Source organism: Palaemon carinicauda, chromosome 2 (assembly GCF_036898095.1).
Source record: "Palaemon carinicauda isolate YSFRI2023 chromosome 2, ASM3689809v2, whole genome shotgun sequence".
NCBI classification, from domain to species: Eukaryota; Metazoa; Arthropoda; class Malacostraca; order Decapoda; family Palaemonidae; genus Palaemon; species Palaemon carinicauda.
The window spans coordinates 35,041,659-35,069,158 of NC_090726.1; the positions used below are offsets into that span (position 1 = coordinate 35,041,659).

The following is a 27,500-nucleotide window of genomic DNA, read 5'->3' on the forward strand; positions in this document are numbered from 1 at the left end:
TGCTCCGCCTGGTCGCAGCACCATCTGCCAGGCGTACGATGTTGAACCACTTTCGGAGTTTGCTGTTCACAGTGTTGTTCAGCCTCAGCCTTCTTTAAGGCAACCTTTGCTTGGGGATCAGGAGAGTTCCTCCTCCTCCTCTTGCTGCTCCACCAGTGGTGCAACTCTCGGTTGGGGTACAACAACCTCTCCCCTCCGTGAGTCTGTCTGCTCAACCAGCGCTGCACCGAGTTCAACCCTCATCTAGGCAAGCTCATCTACACCATGCACTTGCGCCTCAGGAGCCTCAGCTTGCTAGAACTTTACCTTGTTCTGCGCAGCCTCAACCTTCTCATGCTCCACTCATCTCTCAGGAACAGGAACGGACTACTCCGCCTCCGTCCTCCACTCAGCTGGTGCAATCCTTGGGTGCAACTCTTGCTAGGAGTCAACCTCCTTCACCCTTGCACCTGCCTTCTGCTCCGACTGTTGTTCAACCTATGCAGTCTGAACCTCAGGTTTTCCCTCAAGTTGAGGAAACCTCTGTTGTTGTTCCTACCCGTTCTGACTCTGCGGTTCAGCATTCTGGTCCTTTTGCTTCGCTACCTTCTGCTGATGAAGTGTCGGATGATGAGGAGGCACATCTTGATCCCTCATCAGACGTGGAGGAGTCTAAGCTTTCTCCATTGTCTGTTGATTTTAGAAAGGTCTTGGCTCTACTCAGGGAGCTTTACCCTGACCACTTCGTCTCTGCTGTTCCCCGCTCTCCTCCATCTGAGTTTTCGCTAGGCGTGCAACAAGCTAAGTCGAGCTATACTAAGCTTGTCCTAGCTAGATCCTCCAAGAGGGCCTTAAGGACCTTAGGGGAGTGGCTTCAGTCTAAACAACACCTGGGCAAGACTTCCTTCATGTTCCCTCCAACGAAGCTCGCATCGAAAGGTTGCGTTTGGTATGCCACAGGGGAAGCACCAGGCTTGGGAGTTCCTGCCTCTGCCCAGGCTGACTTCTCAAGTCTGGTGGACTCGCCTAGGAGGACTGCGATGAGACGCTCGAAGGTTTGTTGGACCTTCTCAGACCTGGATCATCTTCTGAAAGGGTTGTTCAGAGCTTTCGAAATGTTCAACTTTCTCGACTGGTGCCTGGGAGCCCTCAGCAAGAAAACATCTCCTGCGGACAAAGACTCTGCCATGTTAATTATGTCCTGCATGGATAAGGCTATCAGGGATGGATCGGGTGAGCTAGCGTCGTTATTTGTATCAGGGGTGTTGAAGAAAAGGGAACAACTGTGTTCCTTCCTCTCAGCCAGCATTACACCGTGCCAGCGGTCACAGCTCCTTTTTGCTCCACTCTCAAAGTTCCTCTTTCCCGAGGAACTAGTTAAGGACTTGTCGGCTGCCCTGATACAGAAGGACACGCACGATCTTGTAGCCTCATCGGCTCGTAAGTCTAAGGTTACCACCTCTGTCCCCAAGACTTATCGCTCTCCAGTGGCTGATACCCCGGCCACTAGGTTCATACCGCCCTTTCGTGGTAGAGCCCCCAGCCGAGGAAGCTCCCGTCCAGACTCTCACAGGGGCAAGTCTAAGAAAGGACCCAGGACATCTAAGGGAAAGCACTGACTCTCAGATTCTCCAGACAACAGTAGGAGCCAGGCTCAAGATCTTCTGGCAAGCCTGGGAGAAGAGAGGTGCAGACGCACAGTCTGTCAGTTGGCTGAGGTACGGTTACAGGATTCCATTCTGCCTCAAACCGCCTCTGACCACATCGCCCATCAACCTCTCTCCCAACTACAAAGAAGAGGACAAGAGGCTAGCATTGCAACAGGAGGTGTCGCTACTTGTGCAGAAGAAGGCAGTGGTTATAGTCCGGGACCATCAATCCCCGGGCTTCTACAACCGTCTCTTTCTTGTGGCCAAAAAGACAGGAGGTTGGAGACCGGTGCTGGACGTCAGCTCTCTCAACGAGTATGTCACCAAGCAGACGTTCACAATGGAGACGACCAAGTCGGTCTTAGCAGCGGTCAGACAGGAGGACTGGATGGTCTCGTTGGACTTGAAAGATGCATACTTTCACGTTCCCATTCATCCAGACTCCCAACCTTTCCTGAGATTCGTTTTCGGAAAGGTTGTCTATCAGTTCCAAGCCCTGTGTTTTGGCCTAAGCACAGCTCCTATGGTCTTTACTCATCTGATGAGGAATGTAGCGAAATTCCTGCACTTATCGAACATCAGAGCCTCCCTCTACCTAGACGACTGGCTGTTGAGAGCCTCCACGAGTCGTCGTTGTCTGGAGAACCTCTCTTGGACTTTAGATCTAATCAGAGACCTAGGTCTATTAGTCAATATAGAGAAATCTCAACTCATTCCCTCCCAATCCATTGTGTACCTGGGAATGGAGATTCAGAGTCGGGATTTTCGGGCTTTTCCATCGGCCCCCAGGATAAACCAAGCCCTACAGTGCATCATGAGCATGCTGAAGAGGAGCAATTGCTCAGTGAGACAGTGGATGAGTCTCACAGGGACCCTCTCATCTCTGGCCCTGTTTGTCGAGCTGGGGAGACTCCACCTCCGCCCTCTTCAATTCCATCTTGCAGCTCATTGGGACAAGGGCTCGACTCTAGAAGCAGTCTCTATCCCTATCAACCAAGAGATGAAGACCACTCTCCGGTGGTGGAAGCTCAATCTTCTTCTCAAGGAGGGTCTATCATTGGCCATCCAGACCCCCCATCTTCATCTCTTCTCGGATGCATCGGACTCGGGCTGGGGTGCGACCTTGGACGGACGGGAATGCTCAGGTGTGTGGAACAAGGAACAAGGATTACTCCACATCAATTGCAAGGAACTGTTAGCAGTCCATCTTGCCCTGTTGAACTTCAAGTCCCTCCTGCTAGGCAAAGTGGTGGAGGTGAATTCAGACAACACCACAGCCTTGGCTTACATCTCCAAGCAAGGAGGGACCCATTCGAGGAGCCTTTACGAGATCGCAAGGGACCTCCTCATTTGGTCAAGAGGTCTAAACCTCACTCTGGTCACGAGGTTCATCCAGGGCGATATGAATGTTTCAGCGGATCGCCTCAGCAGAAGGAATCAGGTCATTCCCACGGAATGGACCCTCCACAAGAGTGTGTGCAACAGACTTTGGACCTTGTGGGGTCAACCTACCATAGACCTGTTTGCCACCTCCATCACCAAGAGACTTCCGCTTTATTGTTCCCCTGTTCCAGACCCTGCAGCGGTTCATGTAGATGCTTTTCTTCTGAACTGGTCCCATCTCGACCTGTACGCATTCCCTCCGTTCAAGATTATAAACAAAGTTCTGCAGAAATTCGTCTCGCACGAAGGGACACGGCTGACGCTGGTTGCTCCCCTTTGGCCTGCAAGAGAATGGTACACAGAGGTACGTCAATGGCTAGTCGACTTCCCCAGGACTCTACCTCTAAGAGTGGACCTTCTACGTCAACCACACGTAGACAGGTTGCACCCAAACCTCCACGCTCTTCGACTGACTGCCTTCAGACTGTCGAAAGATTCGCTAGAGCTAGAGGCTTTTCGAAGGAGGCAGCCAGTGCGATTGCCAGAGCTAGAAGAATTTCCACTCGTAGAGTCTACCAGTCTAAGTGGGAGGTCTTCCGAAGCTGGTGTAGAGCCAATTCAATATCCTCTACCAATACCTCTGTGATCCAGATAGCTGACTTCCTTCTTCATCTTAGGAATGAGAGATCCCTTTCAACATCTACGATTAAAGGGTATAGGAGCATGTTGGCCTCAGTCCTCCGCCACAGGGGTTTGGACCTGTCTTCCAACAAGGACCTTCAAGACATTCTCAAGTCTTTTGAGACGTCTAAAGAACGTCGTCTTTCCACTCCAGGCTGGAATCTGGACGTAGTCTTAAGGTTCCTTATGACATCTAGGTTCGAACCTCTCCAGTCAGCTTCCTTCAAGGATCTTACCCTCAAGACTGCTTTTCTAGTTTGCCTTGCAACAGCTAAGAGAGTCAGTGAGGTTCATGCCTTCAGCAAGAACATTGGTTTCACAACCGAATCAGCTACATGTTCTTTTCAGCTTGGATTCCTAGCAAAGAACGAGCTTCCTTCACGTCCTTGGCCTAGATCGTTCGAAATACCTAGCCTCTCCAACATGGTAGGTAACGAACTAGAGAGAGTTCTTTGCCCTGTCAGAGCTCTCAAATATTATCTGAAGAGGTCTAAACCTATTCGAGGACAGTCAGAAGCCTTATGGTGTGCCATCAAGAAACCCTCGAGACCCATGTCCAAGAATGGGCTTTCGTACTATATAAGGCTTCTGATCAGAGAAGCACATTCTCACTTAAAGGAGGAAGACCTTGCATTGCTGAAGGTAAGGACCCACGAAGTAAGAGCTGTAGCTACTTCGTTGGCCTTTAATAAAAACCGTTCTCTGCAGAGCATTATGGATGCAACCTATTGGAGGAGCAAGTCAGTGTTTGCATCATTTTATCTGAAAGATGTCCAGTCTCTTTACGAGAACTGCTACACCCTGGGACCATTCGTAGCAGCGAGTGCAGTAGTAGGTGAGGGCTCAGCCACTACATTCCCATAATCCCATAACCTTTTTAACCTTTCTCTTGAATACTTTTATTGTTGTTTTTATGGTTGTTACGGTAGGCTAAGAAGCCTTCCGCATCCTTGGATTTGGCGGGTGGTCTATTCATTCTTGAGAAGCGCCTGGGTTAAAGGTTTGGTAGAGGTCCTTTAGTAGGGTTGCAACCCCTTGTACTTTGGCACCTTTGGGTTGATTCAGCCTCCAAGAGGAACGCTGCGCTCAGTAAGGAAGACGAACTTTAAATAAAAGGCAGAGTAACGGTTCTATTCGACTTCCTTACCAGGTACTTATTATTTCATTGTTATTTGAGATAACTGTTATATGAAATTTGGGGATACTTAGCTATCCTTTAATCATGTACACTGGTTTTCACCCACCTCCCTGGGTGTGAATCAGCTACATGATTATCGGGTAAGTTTAATATTGAAAAATGTTATTTTTATTAATAAAATAAATTTTTGAATATACTTACCCGATAATCATGATTTAATCGACCCTCCCTTTCCTCCCCAGAGAGAACCAGTGGACCGAGGAATAATTGAGGAGGTGTAAACAACAAATGATTGAGTACCTGGCCACAGGTGGCGCTGGTAAGTACACCCCCTTCTAGTATTGTGATAGCTGGCGTATCCCTCCATAGAATTCTGTCGGGCAACGGAGTTGACAGCTACATGATTATCGGGTAAGTATATTCAAAAATTTATTTTATTAATAAAAATAACATATTTATATATATAATATATATAATTGCTGACAATAGGGGACCCCCAGTGGGAACCTGGGTTTTGCGTGTGGATAAGGGTATATAATCGTAAAATGAACCTTTTTTTCTCTATACATTATATTCTTGGATGTATAATAAATCCTTGAAAAACTGTACTAAATATCTATCTCCCATACTACTGGTAAATTTTTCATTTGTTTGTTGACGTTCTAGAAGCGTTTGTATTCGCTCCCGTTCGTTCATAGGTATATGCGTGTTAACTAGTTTTAGAACTTCTCCTTTATTTTGACCAATAGGATTATTCGTTTTCTTATGAGTCCTCCTCATTTATACCCACGTCATTCCAGTATTCTACTTGATCTGACCCTTCTAATACCCATCGTTTGAATCCATATGTTTATGCAATACCCCCGTGGACATATTATGTTTTACCCAAGTCATTCTTTTGATACCTTATGTTTATGCAATACCCACATGGACATATTACCTTTTACCCAAGCCATACAAGTATACTAAAAGACTTGACCCTGACCCCCTAATATTGTTGTTATGTATTCGGTGATGGAATACCCACCTGTATTTTTCAATATTAAACTTACCCGATAATCATGTAGCTGTCAACTCCGTTGCCCGACAGAATTCTACGGGAGGGATACGCCAGCTATCACTATACTAGAAGGGGGTGTACTCACAAGCGCCACCTGTGGCCAGGTACTACAGTACTTGTTGTTGTCGCCACCTCACTTTTTCCTCTGTCGTGCTTCCGGCTAGACGTTCTTGGATACGCTTATGATTTTGGAGTATTGTTCACGGTTTGGTGAAGTATTTCTCTAAATTTGCAGCTATTCGCTATACTGGAAACTTCTATGTTAGCCTTTCTAGCGTTTGGAATTAATTTAATTTTTTTGGTGACGAAGAGAGTATGAACTCTCTTTCACCTTTAAATGGCCGACCCTTTCCTTAGACGGAAGTGTTGGTGTCTAAGAGAGTATAGACTCTCTTTCTTAGTTTTGTTATAGATTTATTTTATATCTCTCCGCCTTTTATAGGCCTCTTCGATTAACTTACTTTTATTATAAACTTATTAAAATTAATTTTTATATTTGTTTATATTCGACCTTTCCTAATAGTAGGCGGTCTTTTCTTGGTACCGAAGTTAATTAACATTGAGCCCGTCATTTCGGTTTTACCTGTTAACATATGCTATTTTAATGTTTTTGAAAGATTTTCTTTGATAGTCTCGTACTGTTTTCAAAGTTGAACTAACGTTTTGTTTTGTCTCTGCAGTTGTTGACGTTCAGAACGTTCAACTTGCGCTCTATCGTTACGATAGAGAGAGATTTTTCACGGTGTCACGTTGCAGTAAGAGTAACCGTGTCTAGCGTTTTGTTCATTCTTTCTTAACTTAATGGTTTTAATTCTAATAAAGGAACTTTTCATTTTGGGAAATATTTCAGTTTTTTCCTTTAACAATAATATGTTTTAACGATATATATGATCGGGCTCTTCTCTCAGGTTCTAAGTCAAGAGAGAGAGAGAGAGAGAGAGATAGAGACGGAGGGAGAAAGAGGAGGATAAACGTTTCATTCAAGCGAGTAACGTTGTTATCGTTTTTGCTCTTCTCCCTAGTCTCTTTAGGGGAAGAAGGTAAACGTTTCTAGAGTGATCTAGTGTTTAGTCTCTTTCCAGCCACTGAATTATTTATCTTTCATTAGATTTTTCTGTTACATTGTAATTCTGTTTTCGCAATTACTAACTTTTGAGAAAGGATAGAATTGCGTGTTTCAGGTACAAACCACTTAAAGTTTCGAGTTCAGTGAAATAAGTGCAAACAGAAAATCAAAGTGATAAGTGATTAGCGCAAAGTGTGTCAGTGTTGTGCGTGAGGGTACTTCTGTGCGTGCCAGTCGTCTTCCCAGTCCGGGACCTCTTGCAAGCTCCCAAGCCCAGGGGAGAAGCAATGTCAAAGGGCAAAAGGGTTCGGCAGGCCTTGATCGGCGCACAGAAGTATCCTCGGTGGTTGCGGGCGTGTCTTACAGAGACCGTCACTCCCACCCGCAGACGATTGAGCCCTTATTTTGCTCGTCTGCAGAAGAAATTTCGGGGAGAAAACGCTGGTCTCAGGTCTCAAGACCTCTTAAACGTAAAGTCCAGACCTATGCCAGACGTACGAAGTTAGAGTTCAACAACCCGGATGCAGTCATTGGGTTAGCTCTGACTCGCCGCAGTCATCAGTTGAATGCACTCCGCCTAAGAGGAGTAAGGTTCTGCCGCAACAGATCTCTGCTGTTAAGGCTTTACCTCAGCAGACCTTAGTGTCTGCTGACCCCAAGTTGACTCTACTGCAGTCCATGCAGTCACAGCTTATGGTCTTGATGCGTGAGTGTCAGGCTGAGAAGGTTGCGCCTCCTCCTGCGCTCGCTCCGCCTGACCGCAGTACTGCCTGCCAGGCGTACGATGTTGAGCCACGTTCTGAGTTTACTGTTTCCAGTGGTGTGCAGCTCCCTCCGCCTTCCTTAAGGCAACCTCAGCAATGGGAACAGGAGGCTTATACCTCTCTTCCTCCGCTTCCACTTGCTGTTCCACCAGTGAGGCAACACTCGCTTGAGGTACAACAACCTCTCCCATCCATGAGTCAGTCTCCTCAGCTCTCGCTGCAGCGAGCTCAACCCTCCTCAAGGCAAGCACCTCAACACCTTAGCCTTGCGCCTCAGGAGCCTCAACTTGCGAGACATTTACTGCGTTCTGCGCAGCCACTACCTCATCGCTCTCAGCTCACACCGCAGGAACCTCACTCGTTCCTCAGGAACTTGCTACTGCGCATCCGCCAACCACTCAGCAAGCGCAACCCTTGAGTTCAGCCACTCATGCCAGGAGTCAGCCTCCTCCACCCATGCGCCTACCTTCTGCTACTTCTTTTGATCAGCCTTTGCAGACTGAGCCTCAGGTGTTCCCTCAACAGAGTCTTGAAGAGGAAACCACAACTATTGTTGTTCCAGCTCGTTCTGACTCTGCTGTTCAGCATACCTTACCTCCATTTTCAAACATTATGATAATGGAGGTTATTTGTATTACTTATATAAAAATATATTTGTATTCCTTGCAATATATTTTTAACAAATCGCAAAATATGGCAAAAATCATGAGTTATGAATGTAAGGTAATATTATGTTGATATTAAACCCCTTGCAAGCATGCATGTAGTAATGCAGTGTTGCCAACAGGGCGAGTTTCCCTTTCCGGAGGTGAAGTAGATTATAGTACATTTAGTGTAGCTTAATTCTACGATTATCATGCCGGCTTTCAAATTCATCAACAAAACAGTCTAAATCAATTCCCTCGGCACGTGCACTTTCAATGGACGGTAATGCGATATTACTCACTCTAGCACTGGTCATGGAATTTCTGAGAAATGTTACACGCCATGCAACACGCTCTGCTTACCTTACAGCATGCTCTACATACAGCATGCTCTGCATACAGCATGCTCTGCTTACAGCATGCTCTGCATACAACAGGCTCTGCATACCTTACCGCATGCTTCTCAGTCACACATCTTTGGTTGTTGCCAACTCACTAGACTGTCAAGCAGTTTCTTAACGTTGCCTTCTAGTCTGCTGCGTTTGCACAGTGTAACCCTCACTGAGAGAACTTAGCTTTTCTCGGATATGGTCCCTGTAGATGAGAAAGTGCTTTTCTCCCTCCTTCTGATATTCCCTTGAGGACTCTGTCATTTGGAGAGGAGCCTTTAGCTGCGTAGCCTCCTATGGACTTTTATTTAAGCATAACATGCTTCCAGGGAAGGTAATGGTCCCACTTCAGTCGCTAATCCCGTCTGTTACCACACCTGCTCCCATAGTCCTTGAGCTGTGTTGCAAGACATGCAGTCCAAACTTAGTCCTTGTTAGAGGATTTTTTGTTTACGGAGTCAGTGTGTCACTGGGAAGACGTTCAACAATCAGCAGGAGTGACTTGTTGTGACGCAGTACGGCTACCTTAGCAACCCGATAAGGAGTTGTCTGTACGACCCAGACAGTCTAGACAGCTTCGGGTTGTCACTGTACTTCCTCGCTTCCCCATGGTTGACAGTTCACAGACTGTGCAGCAGTACCATGATCTTGTGTCCGGCTCCGTCAGACGACTGGCTTTTAAGAGCTCCCACAAGTCGTCGCTGTCTGGAGATTCTCAAATGGACTATGGATCTGACCAAGGAACTGGGCCTCCTGGTCAATTTTGAGGAGTCTCAACTCGTCCCATCCCAGACTATTGTCTCCCTGGGTATGGATCTTCAGAGTCGAGCTTTTCGGGCTTTTCCGTCGGCCCCAAGGATCTTCCAAGCCCTAGAATGCATCCAGAGCATGCTGAGAAGGAACCGATGCTCAGTCAGGTAGTGGATGAGTCTAACAGGGACACTTTCATCGCTGGCCCTGTTCATCGTGTTAGGGAGACTCCACCTCCCCCCCCTTCAGTATCATCTAGCTGCTCACTGGATAAAGGACATGACGCTAGAGACGGTCTCAGTTCCTGTTTCCGAAGAGAGAAGGTCTTCTCTCGCGTGGTGTAAGAACAGCTTTCTTCTCAAGGAAGTCTACCTTTGGCTGTTCAGAAACCCGACCGCCGTCTCCTCTCGGACGCATCAGACACGGGCTGGGGTGCGACTTTGGACGGATAAGAATGCTCGGGAACATGGAATCAGGAGCAAAGGACACTTCACATCAATTGCAAGGAGTTGTTGGCGGTTATTCTGGCCTTGATAAACTTCAAGTCCCTCCAGCTTAACAAAGTGGTGGAGGTGGACTCTGACAACACCACAGCCCTGGCTTACATCTTCAAGCAGGGAGGGACTCTTTCGTGGAAGTTGTTCTAGATCGCAAGGGACCTCCTCATCTGGTCTAAAGATCGAAAGCTCACGCTGGTAACGAGGTTCATTCAGGGCGGTATGAATGTCATGGCAGATCACCTCAGCCGCAAGGGTCAGATCATCCCCACAGAGTGGACCCTTCACAAGAATGTTTGCAGCAGACTTTGGGCCCTGTGGGGTCAGCCAACCATAGATCTGTTCGCTACCTCGATAACCTAGAGACTCCTGTTGTATTGTTCTCCGATTCCAGACCCAGCAGCAGTTCACGTGGATGCTTTTCTGCTGGATTGGTTCCATCTCGACCTGTATGCATTCCCGCCGTTCAAGATTGTCAACAGGGTACTTCAGAAGTTCTCCTCTCGCAAGGGACACGGCTGACGTTGGTTGGCTCCGCTCTGGCCCGCGAGAGAATGGTTCTTAGAGGTACTGCAATGGCTGGTCAACATTCCCAGGACTCTTCCTCTAGGAGTGAACCTTCTACGTCTACCTCACGTAAAGAAGGTACACCCAATCCTCCACGCTCTTCGTCTGACTGCCTTCAGTCTTTCGAAAGACTCTCAAGAGCTAGGGACTTTTCGAAGGAGGCAGCCAGAGCGATTGCCAAAGCAAGGAGAACATCCACTCTCGGAATCTATCAGTCTCAAGGGGAAGTCTTCCGTAGCTGGTACAAGACCAATGCAGTTTCCTCAACCAGTACCACTGTAACCCAGATTGCTGACTTCCTGTTATTTCTAAGGAAAGTAAGATCCCTTTCAGCTCCTACGATCAAGGGTTACAGAAGTATGTTGGCAGCGGTTTTCCGCCACAGAGGCTTGGATCTTTCCACCAACAAAGATCTACAGGACCTCCCTAGGTCTTTTGAGACCTCAAAGGAACGTCGGTTGTCCACTCCAGGCTGGAATCTAGACGTGGTCCTAAGGTTCCTTATGTCATCAAGCTTTGAACCTCTCCAATCAGCCTCTTTTTAGGACCTCACGTTAAAAACTCTTTTCCTCGTGTGCTTGACAACAGCTAAAAGAGTAAGTGAGATCCACGCCTTCAGCAGGATCATTGTTTTCACATCTGAAACGGCTACATGTTCCTTGCAGCTCGGTTTTTGCTAAACGAGCTTCCTTCACGTCCTTGGCCTAAGTCGTTCGAGATCCCAAGCCTGTCCAACTTGGTGGGGAATGAACTGGAGAGAGTACTTTGCCCAGTTAGAGCTCTTAGGTACTTTCTAAAAAGGTCTTAACCTTTACGAGGACTATCAGAAGCCTTATAGTGTGCTATCAAGAAACCTTCTTTTCCAAGTTCTAAGAACTCAGTTTCTTACTATTCAGGCTTCTGATTAGAGAAACACATTCTCATCTGAAGGAAGAAGACCTTGCTTTGCTGAAGGTAAGGACACATGAAGTGGGAGCTGTGGCTACTTCTGTGGCCTTCAAACAGAGCCATTCTCTGCAGAGTGTTATGGATGCAACCTATTGGAGAAGCAAGTCAGTGTTCGCATCATTCTATCTCAAAGATGTCCAGTCTCTTTACGAGTACTGCTACACCCTGGGACCATTCGTAGCAACGAATGCAGTAGTAGGCGAGGGCTCAGCCACTACATTCCCATAATCCCATAACCTTTTAACCTTTCTCTTGAATACTTTTTATGGGTTGTACGGTCGGCTAAGAAGCCTTCCACATCCTTGTTGATTTGGCGGGTGGTCAATTCTTTCTTGAGAAGCGCCGAGGTTAAAGGTTGTGATGAGGTCCTTTAGTATGGGTTGCAGCCCTTGATACTTTAGCACCTTTGAGTTGATTCAGCCTTCCAAGAGGAACGCTGCGCTCAGTAAGGAAGACGATCTTATTAAAGGCAGAGTAACGGTTCAAGTCGACTTCCTTACCAGGTACTTATTATTTCATTGTTATTGTGGATAACTGATTATATGAAATACGGGATACTTAGCTATCCTTTAGTCTTGTACACTGGTTTTTCACCCACCCCCCTGGGTGTGAATCAGCTACATGATTATCGGGTAAGTTTAATATTGAAAAATGTTATTTTCATTAGTAAAATAAATTTTTGAATATACTTACCCGATAATCATGATTTAATTGACCCACCCTTCCTCCCCATAGAGAACCAGTGGACCGAGGAAAAAGTGAGGTGGCGACAACAACAAGTACTGTAGTACCTGGCCACAGGTGGCGCTTGTGAGTACACCCCCTTCTAGTATAGTGATAGCTGGCGTATCCCTCCCGTAGAATTGTCGGGCAACGGAGTTGACAGCTACATGATTATCGGGTAAGTATATTCAAAAATTTATTTTACTAATGAAAATAACATATTTCTCACTTTCACAAGTTTAAAATTGTTTCAATACCCCTTTCAAATGTTTTCTCTCTTATTACAACATTTCAATTTATTCGGGTAAAATAATATTAATTATTCCCTTCATTTTATCTTACTATTTTTTCATCATATCTGTTATTTAAGGTTAGGTCTAGGTTAGGTTAAGTTAGGAAGTCATACTGTGAAACCGGTATATACCTCTCATGTTCATAAGTTTAACATTGTAAATATTTTTCCTTTCCTAAATTTTATTTTACTATTTTTTCGTCATTTCTGTTTTCGTTATTACTGTATTACACCCAGTTTTCACATAAATACTTGCTCTGAACCTGTATCCTGTCCAAGTTCATTCAAGTTTACTATATAGACTCCATTCTGTTTCCATTAACCAATCACGTACCCATACGTATGGAAAGTTACCATGGGGGGATTAATATTTCCCCACCCCCTTTTCTTATCACTTCAAGTGCTGGCTTCAGTCCCCTTCCAAGCCTTTTTCCCTGCGCTACTGTTCCACTACCTAATAAATGTGATAATGACCTCTTATTCCTTTAGTTCAACAATATGATAAAGTAGATAGTATACCGGTAATTATAAGTGATAAGTGTTCAGCTTATAACTCTTTATCTGGAATTGGTTATGAACACAGAATTGTCAATCCCTCACAAAATTTCATCAACCCCCTAGACCCAGACACCCATACCCAGAACATAGAACGTCTCTGGAGGGAAGTTACGGATTGGATCGAGAGGCCTGGAAATAAAACTAAATATTTTAGGCTATACTTTTTAAGTTTTTTTTTACTCGCCACTACCCAAAGGAGACGTTGTTACATCACTTTTTCCTTACTGCCAGTTGTCTCTACCCTCCATCACCTCCAATACAGCAACACTTGCCAGAACACCCTAATGATCCCCAGCCTTCAACGTTCCAATTATAAAGTATGTCAATATTTTTTCTTTAGGGTCAATTACCTGGATAGAGAATGCAGTTCAGTATTAACGTTATTGTGAGGGTTTTAATACTCTGTTCGAAACCCAAAATGCTCTCAGCATAAACCAGAGTGACTCAGACCACCAAAGTGTAGGAATTGAAACCACAGGCACAAATGTGTGTTTATTTAAATAAACAAAAGATAAACTGATTGAAGGGATACATAATTTTAGCAGTGAGCATGGGAATTCTCCTGACGGTGTACAGCTTCACGGGTGACGAAGGCGGCTTCCTAAGTAGATGAGCAGCAGTAGTTAATTTGGTAGGGTTAGTTCCCACCTGGGCTAGTATAACAAATAGGCAGGCAGCCATTCTAAATGATTGATAGAACTGCGTGAGAACAACGAGGTAGGGATTCCAGCTTTAGCTTGACTTGGAAGAACTAAAACGTAGGTTTTGGTTTTCTGTGTGACTACTCTGACGAAGTAGCAGCTTGCTGTTTGGCTTTCAACATCGATGGGGCAGTGTGTTGGTCACTCCCAGTGTTGCCTTATTTGCATGATCCTTCAGGTGAGATAGCAAACAAGATACTAAAAGGCATTTAGAAAATTCGAGTGAGGGAGACTGGCAGGGGTGGGTGGCCATCCCCCTCTGGTCCGTGATTGGTAGTAAGTGGAGGTGTGCGGTGTTCTGATTGGCTCCCGAAAATTCACGCGATAAAGCTGCCTTCCTATTGGCAGCGGCACCTTTGACTATAGAGGTTTGAAGTTATAAAGTTTTTGACTTACATTTATGACAATTCAGGATCAAATCCTTTACTGTTACATTAATGTTAGCGTGCGCAGCCCAACATTACCTATTGCCAGTACATACTGTACTGAGCTTGATGTTTTTAACTTTTTGCAAGCGAAGCGAACACACGAGAAGCAAGAACCATTAGATTTTCTAAAAAAAAGAATGTAACTGGAATAATTATCTAAGAAATAATAATCACCCATTAATGTTAGCGTGCGCAGTTCAACATTACCGCTTGCTAGTACATGTGGAGCTTGATGTTTTTATTTTTTTTTGTGAGCAAAGCGAGCGCACGGCTGAACAAAAACCATTAGATTTAGGGTAAAGCATTTTGAACAGAAAATATGTTTTCCTGTAGTAAATAATGTCATTTCACCAAATTTGTCATTTCAATGATATTACAGTGGAACCTCTACATACGAACGTATCTACATCCGAATTTTCCATCATCCAAAGTAAAATTCGAGCAAATTTTTGACTCTACACCCGAATTTTATTTCGACACACGAAGTAAGCAATTTTCGTCGTACCGGTTGTATCTGAATTTTTCGACACGCGAAGTACAATTCGAATACGTTCCTATTCTACACCCGAATGTTTTTTCGACACCCGAAGTAAACAATACTCGTACGCGTAGTCGGTGCTCATAGCGCCTGAAGTGTTTTTTATTTCCGCCGATAGAAGGCAGCACTTCGACCTCGGAGGGACCCTCAATTAGCGCGGCTCGGGTCAGTCCTCTGTTCTTGTCGGCTTCTTGCGGTTGTGCCCTGTGCGTTCTGCTATTAACTGTGTTTTAATCGTGATTTTTTACGTGCATCCTTTAATGGTAATTTACGTAAAGTATGGGTCCTAAAAGGCTTAGTTTTGCAAGTGGTAGTGGTAGTGGTGAGAAAAGGAAGAAGGAAATGCTTTCTTTAGACGTAAAGTAGGAAATTATTGAAAAACATGAGCGTGGCATCCGCGTGAGTGAACTTGCTAAACAGTATGGCCGTAATATGTCGACGATCTCGACAATCCTTAAACAGAAGGAAGCTATTAAAGCAGTGAAACCTTCTAAGGGGATCACCTTTCATAGAAGAGATGGAACAACTTCTGCTAGTGTGGATCAAGGACAGAAAGATTGTTGGCGACACCATCACCGAGACCGTCATTTGCGAGAAGGCGCACGCCATCTTTACGGACTTGAAGGAGGAGAGCTCTGGGGGTGATGCTGGGGAGAGTTCAACTGAACCTTCCTCAGATGATTTCAAGGCATCTCGTGGCTGGTTTGAGAAGTTTAAGAAACAGTCCGGGATTCATTCAGTTGTTCGCCACGGAGGGGCTGCTAGTGCGGACACAAAGGCTGCAGCTGACTTTGTCAAGAACTTTGAAAGGATCGTGCTGGAAGAAGGCTACGTAGAGTAGCAAGTGTTTAATTGTGATGAAACCGGGCTGTTTTGGAAGAAGATGCCCAGTCAAACCTACATCACCGCCGAAGAGAAGAAATTGCTTGGGCATAAGCCAATGAAGGATCGGTTGACTCTTGCCCTATGTGCCAACGCTAGCGGGGACTTTAAAGTCAAGCCCTTACTGGTTTACCATTCCGAGAACCCTAGGGCCTTTAAAGCACACAACGTCGATAAGGACCAGCTTCATGTTTTCTGGCGATCCAACTCGAAGGCCTGGGTCACTAGGCAGTTCTTTGTGCAATGGGTTAACCAAGTTTTCGGCCCTTCTGTGAAGAAGTTTCTTCATGAACAGAAATTGCCTCTAAAGTGTCTGCTATGCCTTGACTATGCACCCGCTCACCCCCCCCCCCTCCCCCCCCCCCCGGACTTGAAGATGATATCTTCGATGAATTTAAGTTCATAAAGGTGCTGTATCTTCCACCGAATACCACCTCTATCCTCCAGCCCATGGACCAGCAAGTCATCTCTAATTTTAAGAAGCTGTACACCAAGCACTTATTTAAGCAGTGCTTTAATGTCACGCAAAGCACCAACATAACTTTGCGTGAATTTTGGAGGAGCCACTTCAACATCGTGCACTGCTTGAAGATCATAGATCAGGCTTGGGTGGGATTAACTCGACGGACCCTCAATTCTGCCTGGAAGAAGCTGTGGCCTGATGCAGTTTCTTCCCGAGATTTCAAAGGTTTTGACCCCGAACCTGATCCCGTGGTGGGTGCAGCGGAAGACGTAGAGGAAATAGTCTCCCTTGGCAAGTCCATGGGTCTGGAGGTCGACGCAGATGACGTTACGGAACTCGTCGCCGAACATCACGACGAACTTACCACAGATGAGCTCAAGGAACCCCATGCTATGTCTGAGCACATGAGTGATGACGAGGAAGGGAGCGAGGAGGTAGAACATGTGTTAGGTTCGGCGCATATAAAAGAGGTGTTAGGAAAATATCAAGACGTGGTCGACTTCATCAACAAATACCACCCAAAAAAGCGAAAGAAATTCAATCAATTTTAAGTGTAGAGAGTGAAAGTGATTAAAATTAATCATCAAAAAGAAAAAAAGAAAATGTAAAAAAAAATATAAAATATAAAAATAAAAAAAAATTAGCTAAGTTATGTTAAAGTTCACTTAGTGTAAGTTAGAATAAGTTACGGTAGTGTACGTTTATCGTAGTTAACCTCTCTACCTCCTCGCCGCCTGTCCGTCTCCTCTCTGCGTAGCAAGACAACAACACCTGCGCTGGAGTTTCTAAGGTAAAGTGACGCTAAAAACCTGTTTCTTATTTATCATTTTTTGCTAATTCTTCTTATTTACATGTCTATTATATAATTTAGTGTGCATTATTCTCATGGGAAGTTATGTGTAGTAGTTTATTAAGAAGTTATCATAGGTTTTTGGGCTCAACCACAGATTAATCCTATTTCAATGTATTCTTATGGGAAAATTCGTTTCTACATCCGAACATTTTCTACATCAGAGGTTGGTTCTGGAACGGATTAAATTCGTATGTAGAAGTACCACTGTAGTGTTAGTGAAATGAAGTAGTCAAACTGGTTGTTCTATTTGTTTGCAATTGAAATGAAGGTCAAATTTGGTTGAAGCACGTTATTTACTACAGGCAAACATATATTTTCTGTTTGAAATGTTTTCCCGTCTGTAACTATAATTTTACCAAATATTGGCATTCTATTATTCTGAGTTATTTCTCATTTGTTTTTATACATTTCTACGGTTTGCATGCATCCACAGAGACCACACATAAAGTAAGCCATTGTTTGTAATTTACTCATAGGACCCCGTTGTAATTACAGTATTAGTGCACATTAAGGAAATAAGGTAGGGCATTATTTATGATTTACTTTTAGGTCTGTGACTTGGGAAGTGGTGTCTGGGAAGCTTTCCCCCAGCTAAGTCTGTGACCTGGGAACTACTAGGTTAGGTTAGGTGTGGTGTGTTAGGTTTTGTGGAATTTTGAACGATAGGCCTATGCTTCAATTATGCCATAACAATTTGGAAAAGTACATAATTCATATGTTTGATTACAGCTTTACTTAATATGAAACCTAGTACTGAAGGGTTCTTATCTATATCAGGGGCTTCTCCCATACCTAACCCAACCTGGAGTGCGGTAATTTACTGGAAACGAAAATTTACCGCAGCCTAGTGTTGCACGTCATACCGTCTCCTCTCAAATTGCAAAGGTTAACATATACGGTACACTACTTTAAAGTAAGTTTGGGACATATTGCTTTAGGGTACACATCAATGGAATTTGTTTACCCCTTACCTAGTTATCTCATGTAATTTTACTGGAAAAAAGTTCAAGAGCCTAGCACTCAACCAATTATCATAGTTTGATTTCTAGCAAAACTGAAATTCATTTTATGAAATGAACGAGTTCCTGCTGTAAATATATGGTGCTTGAATTTCTAGCCAAATACATGAATTATATACTTTCCATACTTGCTATTTTGTGTTTTATCCATATCTGACCATGAATATTGGGTCAAACCACCTGGTCATGTGTTGTCTAGCCCCAAATAAAATAATAATTATAGCAGGACTCCCAGTGGGAAACTAGATTTTTGTGTGGGGAGAGACTATAAACAAATAATTTGCAGCAATAGCAATGGTCAGAAAGGCAAAATAAACACAAGGTAGCCTAACAAGTTGTGAAAATATATGGTTTGTGTATGTGTTATGAAATTAAAGTATCATGGTTACCTATGATTTGCATAACGGTTAAATGATTTTTGCTCTGCCATGGCTGGCTTTGCTCGTAAATTAATATAATTTAACGGCTCTTTTGTTACGGCAATGGATGTGCTGTGCATATCATTGGGGTTGGTGTCATTATTAAATTACCATGCTTATCTATAATTTATATAAAGCCCCTCTATTGGCGTCTGCTCCACCATGGCTCGCTTCACTTACAAATAAACATAAATCTCACTGCTCCTCAGTTCAAGGAAGCGGTACGTGGATGAGCTGTACTTGCCAATCGTGTAGGTTATTATTCCAGGGATATTTTTTTACTTTCACATGAGCAACAATAGCTAGGCTATATACAATCCTATCAACATAATCAATGACTGAAATAAAGTTAATTACAGTACAGTACACTAACTTTTGAAAAAGATTGAATTCCCTCTTTAAGTCTATTATTATTTCGACGAAGCTCAAAACTAGCCTAAGCTAAAATTTTAACAATGTTTAACTACCCACTGCTAGTAGTTTACCCCTCGATCCCAACAGCACCGAGGACTAACCATCTCTTTTTAATTCAGCTCGGTAGAGTGACGACTATTGCCATGCGGATTTGTCCGGGCTTGGAAGGCTGCCGTTGAGGCACCTTCATGTCTGTTAAGGAGACGGATCCTCACGATCTCTGCCCTTCCTCCCGTTGCCCACCCCTAATGGAGCAGTGGTGCAGTCCTCCTCAGGGGAATCTCAGACGACAGTGTTTGCTTGCTGTGGCCCTCCTTTGGGTTGACGGGTCCCTCGTCAAAGGAGAGGTTACAGGAGGTCCTTCATTTGGGTGTGCTTGCGCTCCCGAGCGCTGCGACCTGGTCTCCTGCTCTCCACGACATCTCTCCTCGTTGATGAACACTGGCGACGCAGCGTGTCTGGAGGCCTCAAGAATTTACTGGGCCTTATAAACTAGCTCGTCCATCGGCAGCGCGTCTGAGTTGATGAGCTGAGCCCTTACGTCTTGCGGTAGGCGTTGTAGGAAGATATGCTGGTACAAGCTGATCTCCTTTTGTCGTCCGTCTGTGTTGTCCTCCGGGAGCATTAAAAGACCAGCTAATTCGTCCCTGGCGAGCACGGGCGAATTGTCCCCCTCTCAGGGTATCGCAATGTACCTACCCTGACTGTGCGTCCAGCCAGCGGGAGATGCAATTAAAAACACCTTCGGGTAAGGATGCCAGGACAATGTTGGGTTTGGCTTCCTGGCCGTCATCTGTGCCACTCTTAAGAGGACTTCCTCCTGCAGGAACCAGGAGGCCGTATTCTGCTGAGAGAATGGCGGCAGCCTCACATTCTGGCCCCATGGTGCCTGTGTCATGGTGACAGTGTTAGGCGGAGATTGTGTCTTGGCGGTCATGTTGGTTACGGCGGTTGTGGCCGTTGAGTTGGACATGGGGTTAGATGAACTAGTTATCTCAATGTCCTGCATTGTGCTACTTCACACACCAAAACACAATATGCGCCGTAGTTAGGGCGCTATTGGTGTCAGGTTCCTGTGTGGTCTTATACACGTAAATGGCAAGGGGAAAAACATCCTCCGGTAAGGATACCAAGACGATGTCAGCTTTGGCTTCCCCGTCTGTCATTTGTGCCACCCTGAAGAGGATTTCCGCCTGCAGTACCTAGGAGGGCGTATTCTGCTGAGAGAATGTCGGCAGCCTCACGTTCTGGCCTCACGGTGCCTGTGTCATGGTGACAGTGTTAGGCAGAGATTGTATCTTAGCAGTCACGGTGGTTGCGACCGTTGAGTTGGACATGGGGTCAGAGGAACTAGTTATCTCCATGTCCTGTATTGTGCTACCTCACACACTAAAAGACAATATTCGCCGTAAATGGCCGGGCCAAACCATTTGGGAAAAATGCCAAAATGCAAGAGTTTTGAGGCATTTTAAGCCCATTAGTGACATTTTGATGTCGACCTGGGAGAGGAACTTTCAGGAAGCTTGATATGTCTCATGGTTCCGCTAAAGGCTTCTCTGAAAGCAACACAGCCGCATTGAGTGCATTATTGGCATAGCCAAAACTGCAGAGTTGCCGTGTCACCAGTTGTGAGAGCACAAACGAGAGACGACTGAAAACTGACGTGTGTTGCTTACGCGACTCATAATACATTGTCTTACGGACGAAATTGTAGTGCCCGGGTCAGGCAGCGACCTCCTACGCCTGAAGGTCAAGTATGACCGGCGATTTGTGTTTCTTCTATATTTTTACAAAGGGATTACAAAGAAACAAACATGAGGAGAAACTTGAAACATACATTGACCGAAAGGCCGCGAAATTCTCTATAAAAGGGTATGTACAAATATCCCATAGTGAGTACGGGTTGATAAGGATATGTACAAAATATGGATTCAGTGATGCGAAATCCAAAAGGTGATGCCTTTTACAGCATAAATCTATTTCTTCCGAGGTGCTCGCCTTATTACATAAGAATACACTTTACTAAGTTAATCATGGTAATCAAGGTACTAACAATGAAGGGTACACAGAAGGAGATATTAAAGTTAAGTAAAAAACGGAAATCGCATGTTAGTGCAATGGGCAGGCCTTAGGCCCCAGCTGGTCTTCTTCTCAACACGTTAACCAACTCTTCCATCAGCTGTAATCTCTCTATATGGCATGCATCTTAATGAGGGGGCATGCCAGGGCTTCCTCTGTTTCTGGGTGCTAGGCAATGCAATTTTCAAACTCTTCAAAAATACAAACTTAAAATCCAAGACATTCGTAAACACAGTCAGACAAAAATTGAGGAAACACCAAAGAAAGGAAGAGGCATCAAATTGATGAAAAGGAGGACTTGGAACAGGGCACCAGCAAATATTTGCTTTATAGGATAAAATAGAAATACTATCACCAATTGAGATGGAATGATAAAAACTGCAGAGGATTTCTACACATTTCTATAAATAGTGATATAAGAAATAACTTCGCCAATAGAAATAATCAAACAACTGAGCTAGTACAAAACCTAACAATAGAAGTTAAGAAATTAAAAACTTTGGAAATAGGCAAAATAGCAGATGATGATGGCCTGACGTTTGATTTGTTAATAGATGGAGGAGATTTCTTAGTATCATTGTACCCAGTAAAAAAGCATTGTACTTTAACCCACAAACAATAATCCATTTTCTTTCATAAACACCAGTCCCCGTTTTCTTTCCCTCGAACAAGTAACACGTTTTCACTACGCCCGGGGGCTATGTATATGTGTTCGTAAGCTGGTTAATCGTGGTTTTGGCTCCAACACCTACGCTCTTATGACATGGGAGCCCCTTTGACCGGCCTCTTTCCGAGAGAAAACCCTCGTGTTCCCGAATCTCTCTCTCTCTCTCTCTCTCTCTCTCTCTCTCTCTCTCTCTCTCTCTCTCTCCCAGTTTATATAGCATCGCGCGCGCTCTAGTCTTGCGAAGTCATGTCAGTGTGAAGCCGACTTTGCTACGGTCAATATCTATGTGTTGGGCTAAAGAAGAGCTTGACTGGTCTATGCATACACGCTTTCGTTCAGTCTGTTTTATTAGTTAACGAACAATTGCTCTGGATTTTGTTCGTGCTAGTTTGGCTGAACATAAGTTGATAGAAAGTCTACATTTCATTGCTGTAAGAGTGCATTACTAAGTGAATCTCAAGTTGCTACTGAAGAAAATTGGCTGAATATCATGAAGGTAAGATGACGGCACTAAGAGAAAGCGTGGTGCATGTAAACAAACGATATTATGTAATGTTGCGAACTTTATTCTGGTCTTGGACGTAATCTGAGACTGCTTTCTATTGTTTACTGTTAGACCTGTTATGACAAAAAATAAAAATATATAATTATAATAGGTTAAAATCTAGTCATTCATTTACATTATAGTTTGTGAATAGCCAAAATGGTGCAATGTGATATAGGCGTAGCCAGAGTTGAAACTATTGATTTATGAATATGAAAAATCAAATCTTGACGCATTGCAGTCAACAAAAAGTTAAAAGCATCATTTCATCAAAGACATGAATTATTGAAATTGACACTAATTTAGAATATCAAGAAACCCCCATTGATTACGTGAGGTCATACTTGTGTTTTGAGATTGGACCAAATCATGAGCGGATATCGAACATCATTTTTAGTCTGTCCTTGAATCAGACGGGGAAAAAAAAACTATGCTCTCTTGGTAATGCGTAAGTTGACCCGAGTAAGAATCGTGTTTACTGGTTGTTACTTGGCTGTTTGGGGAGGGTGATTATGTTGGAGATAACGAGTTAGACAGCAGATGTGAAAGACTAACTTAGCAAGACGTTTAACTTCGTATAATTAAGAAGGACGAGGGAGAGGGGGGGGGGTGAAGTATTCTACCACAGAATTAGTGAAACTATTAAAGATTCTCTTATCTCCTGATGTAACGGTGAATTACCAAACGACGTGTTTTTAAATTCTAGTAGAACTATTAGTGTAGTTTCGTTTTTATTTTTTCAATTCATCAAGCTGTATCGCTCAATACCAGATGAAAATAATTGCACACATTTCTAATGAGATAAGCTCTCCGCTACATTTACTGGGATGCCGGGTGGGGCCCGGTTAAGTGAGATGATATAACTATTTTCCACATACGAATACGATGCTACAAGGAACGCTATTTAGATTTGTAAGGGGGCGATAAAAGAAAGATATAAACTATGGCATGAAAATATTAATAGGATGAGGGAGAAAGTCTCTAAAAAAAAAATGGTGAGGATGAAAAGCAAAATAAATGTGATCATATTTATGGAAAGTAATTTAGAAAACGGACCACGAATTTCAAGAAAAAATTTATTGATGAATGTATAATAACAGAACGTGCAAAGAAGAAATTGAAAACAGTTGAAGTAAAAAGAAAGGGTGGGGTCAAGGGAGCAGCAGTCTGGGATTTAAAAATAAAAAAAAAATGTGCAAATGACTACCATCAGAAATAAAGATGGGATAACAATAAAAATATGTTGAAGATATAAAAAAAAGAAAAACATTATTACATGAATTGGCATTCAGGTGGGTGATGGGAAATAAATCATTAGAAAGAAAAGTAATGAAGACGACTCAACAAGAAGTAGATGCAATTATCCCATCCCTGAAAATAAGAATACAAGAGACAGACAAGAAATTAGCAATAAAACGATGAAAAACAGGGCCCAAATCATGAAGAGTATTGTTGGATAATATAAATGAAATAGAAGAAAGAATAGATATACCAGATGATTGGGATAAATTAGAAATGTTATCAGTGGGCACGTCTGATGGGAGAAGTTTAGATACTGGCAATAGAAGACCACTATTTATTACGAACATGGATTGTAAGTTGTTTGAGAAACTGAAATTAATTAAAATTAAGGATGGAATTAATGATAAGATTGGCAGATTTCAGTGTGGTGGAATTGATAGTTGATTAACAGCAGATCACTTTATTACACGGAATGTTGTAATAAATTATAAAAATTACTTAGGAACGTAAACATACATTAATATAGTTAGGAGATGAAGTAAAATCCTAAGGTAAAATATTCCGGAAAAATGTATCGAAGAATTGCGTAAAATGTTATGGAAAGATAATGCCAATATTATATATGAATTAAACGAAAAATGTAAAGCGGTAATTAAGTCCTATCGGTTATACAGAGGAAATTAATATAGAAAGAAATGACGGTGAACAATTTTTAGCCCAAAATTGTTAAATTGTTACAGATAAAGTTTATTCTATAAGTGAGAAGACAATAACCCTGCTTAGAAATATCATAATAGAAGGAAAATAGAAAAGAAAGCAGAACTTACCGAGTTAAAGTTTGTGAATGGTAATGGCAGAAGAGATTACATATGTGAACTTAACACTAAAGAGGCAGTAATAGCAATGAAGCGTATTGAATATTATAGACTTTAAAGAAAACCATAGAAACAGGAATCATCTCAAGTTTCAGAGTTAGTGGAAGTACCTAGGGTTAGAGATCAGTACCCCCTATATAATAAAAAGCAAGTGTCTGACTATATACAGTATATATGTCTTTCCTATCACGCTCAGGGGAAGAGTGAGTAGTCATACCCGAGTGAGCGAGGGTATCCTGAGAGGTACACTCGGAAACTACACTCTCCTACAAATTGCTGAACCAGCGGGTTGTAGTTGGAGGAGGGGTGGGAAGGGTTGAATATGTGTATATATATGTAAATATTTAGATGTCATTTTTGACGACTCTGGTACACTAGTGTATATATGTCATCAAGGTCTATAGACCTTGTATATCATCATCTGCGCATATAGACACAAAGAGCCTAGGTTAGATATCACCAGCCGTCTCTGTCTTGAGCTTTTAATTCAATACTTCTCCATCCATCATTTCCTACTTCGAGCTACATAGTTCTCAGACATGTAGGCCTGGGTCTTAAAACTCTTGTGGAGCCCAGTTGAAAGTTTGGTGAACTAATCTCTTGGGGAGTACGAAGAGCCTGACCAAACTATCTCAATCTGCCCATCACCATGATCTCATCCAATATGGCACTATGGTAATCTCTCTTGTAATTTCATTTCTAATTCTGTCCTGCCATTTAATTCCCAATGTTCTTCTGAGGCATTTGTTCTAAAGTCTACAAAATCTGTAGGATATTGTTTCATTGCCATATCATGGCTCATGTCCCAATATCATGGCCAGCGAAAGAATTTTACGGTAAGAATCTACGTAAACCCTTGTGTATGTCTTTCAAAGCTATAGCTACGTCTTAAACATACAGGGAAGGTACATTAGCAACTTTTTAAAACTCTAAAGTGCACGGTTCGTCATCCAGTTCGAATCTTATAGGCACTCGTCCTTCATGGAGGTTAAGGGCTTTCTTTGCCGATACATTTTTCTTTTCATATTTCCAATTCTTCCTTTCCTTCCCCCTTCAAACACTTAAATTATGCAATCTTTTCACAAGTCCCATTCCCCTGTATCATCTCTACACGACCAATCTTTCAATGAATCTTTCAATCGGTCAATCATCTCACATCACTTACATTTTTACCACGACGTCTTCACATCAAATTCTTCACCATTTCCTACACTTATTCTAACAGCTTCTGTTTTTGCATTAAATTTATTTGAATATCACGTGAAAAATTCCATGAATAATAACAGACGTCTAAGAATTCTTTCGCATTTAAAAAACTTTGCTCCCTCAAGATACTTTCTCTCCACTCAATCCTTAGTAAAATGACTGCTCACTTAGATTTGCCCTTTTTAGGTCTTGAGGTCCTCATGTGACATCATTTCAATTTTACTGCTTTGTGAATAATTTACTGCGTGGACCTACCCTGCCTCTCTCTCTCTCTCTCTCTCTCTCTCTCTCTCTCTCTCTCTCTCTCTCTCTCTCTCTCTCTCATATTATGATACTGTTTCCAGTGTCAATACCTTGATCAGAAAAATAGCGAAGCTCTCAATTAGAACCAATAACCCGTTGAGAGCAATTAGGATTTACGTTATTGCTATTGTCACTACTTGAAACTGGTAATTGTAACGGGAAGTTTTTATGATATTTGTCTCCCATCCTATATATGAATTGGAGATTCACTGATAATTACTACACTTACTTTGAAATGCCATTCATCATAACAGCTGAAGTTCAGATCTAGTAATTTTCAACTGTTACCTTGAATATTCTTTAAATATAATGTTCACTTACTAGAAGCTTATTCATTGATCTATTGAGGGAGATTTTCCTCTCGTCTATCCCCTCATCCCACATATCGACATCGTCTGGCTACAATTTCTATAATGAAATGAAATGATTTTATTCGACGCGCTCACTTTCAGAGTTTGAAAGTGACTTTGTGTTCAAGCAAATATAATAATAATAAATCGTTTTTCTATTTAGGTGTCCAGGCTTCTAATTTTATGTTTTGTGTTGTGAATGAATGAGTGTTCGTATGGGTGTGTTGGTGTCCTAAGTTTAAGCGTAAGTCTTATGAATTCTCTTATATTTTTTGTATGCTTAGTTATGCAATGATGAAGCAAATTTAATCTTTACATCTCTAATTGAGGCTTTCAGCTTGAGTCAGAAGCAGCAGTATTTATCTTATCAATTCCGGGCGTGACCAAACAATTTAAAGTTATTCATGCTTGGACTCAGTTATAGCCTCTGTACTTCAAGGCCAATGAAGGAATTAATTTGAAGATGCATTTGTAGAGGATACCAACAGACATTTTTCTTCTATTTTTATCCATTATTTTTATTAACTATCCAGTATTTGGTCAATTTCGTACGTTCTTCACTTGTACTCTGATTTTGCCCTTTTGGTTATTATTGTAATTATTATCACTACTACTTTCTGTTTGCTTGTTAGTTTATCGTGGACGTGACGTTGCACCTACATGTTCCTCTTTGTTCGTGATTTCCTTTGTCCGTGAAGGATAAACTCGAGTAACAGCTTGTCATGGTGACTAACAGTGCTTGCATCGGTTGCAATTCCATCCGTGATCTGAATATAATGCTGCCATAGTACATTGTGAAAGGGTTCAATGCTAAGCCAAGTAGTCTTGGCCAGACAGGTCGGTAAAAATTTAATAAGTGATAGCTATATAATTTTATCCACGCTGACGTACAGACTGCCATTTAATAAAGAGTTCGTTATATATAAATTACTTTATTCATTAATTATGATCTCATTGTTTTTAACTCTAATGTTGTTTTATCCTAGAATTCAACAGTAATTGAAGCAATCTTCAAAATGATATGACCTTAATTAATTTAACCATGTATTCTAGAGTGCAGAAAATAGTTTTTCGTTTTTATGAAACGAGTAACATTTATATGCTGCAAAATTTGATACAATGCTCGATTCACATCAGTTATTTTTCAGTCTTCATGGCGTTCCTCAGTGTAGTGTTCTAGTCCTATTACTTTTCAGACTAAATACAAGTTTGTTGCATATGCAGATGATGCTACTCTGCATCAATGCCATCTCCTGGATGTAGATGTGGGGTAGCTGAATTCCATTATAGAGATCCAGCTAAAATTAGTGCATGATGCAAATTATGGGGCATGAAGTTGAACCTTAACAAAACTCAAAGTATAATTGTAAGAAGGTCGAGGACAGTGGCATCTCAACATACGGATCTCAGCATTGATAATGGTTTTTTA

The 27,500-nt window shown here is 42.7% G+C and overlaps 1 protein-coding gene across 2 annotated transcripts in view; it reads left to right on the top strand.

Annotated features, from left to right (window-relative positions):
• The window catches only part of LOC137623778 (multidrug resistance-associated protein 1-like), a 142,437-nt gene that overhangs the window by 2,787 nt on the left and 112,150 nt on the right, over positions 1-27,500 (top strand). The window contains exon 1 of one of the 2 annotated variants that reach the window (XM_068354597.1): positions 21,778-22,047. The exons of the other annotated variant lie outside the window; for it this stretch is intronic. The gene's annotated coding sequence lies outside the window, so the exon portion shown is untranslated. Of the gene's footprint in view, positions 1-21,777; positions 22,048-27,500 lie in introns of those variants that run through there. 2 annotated transcript variants of the gene reach the window in all.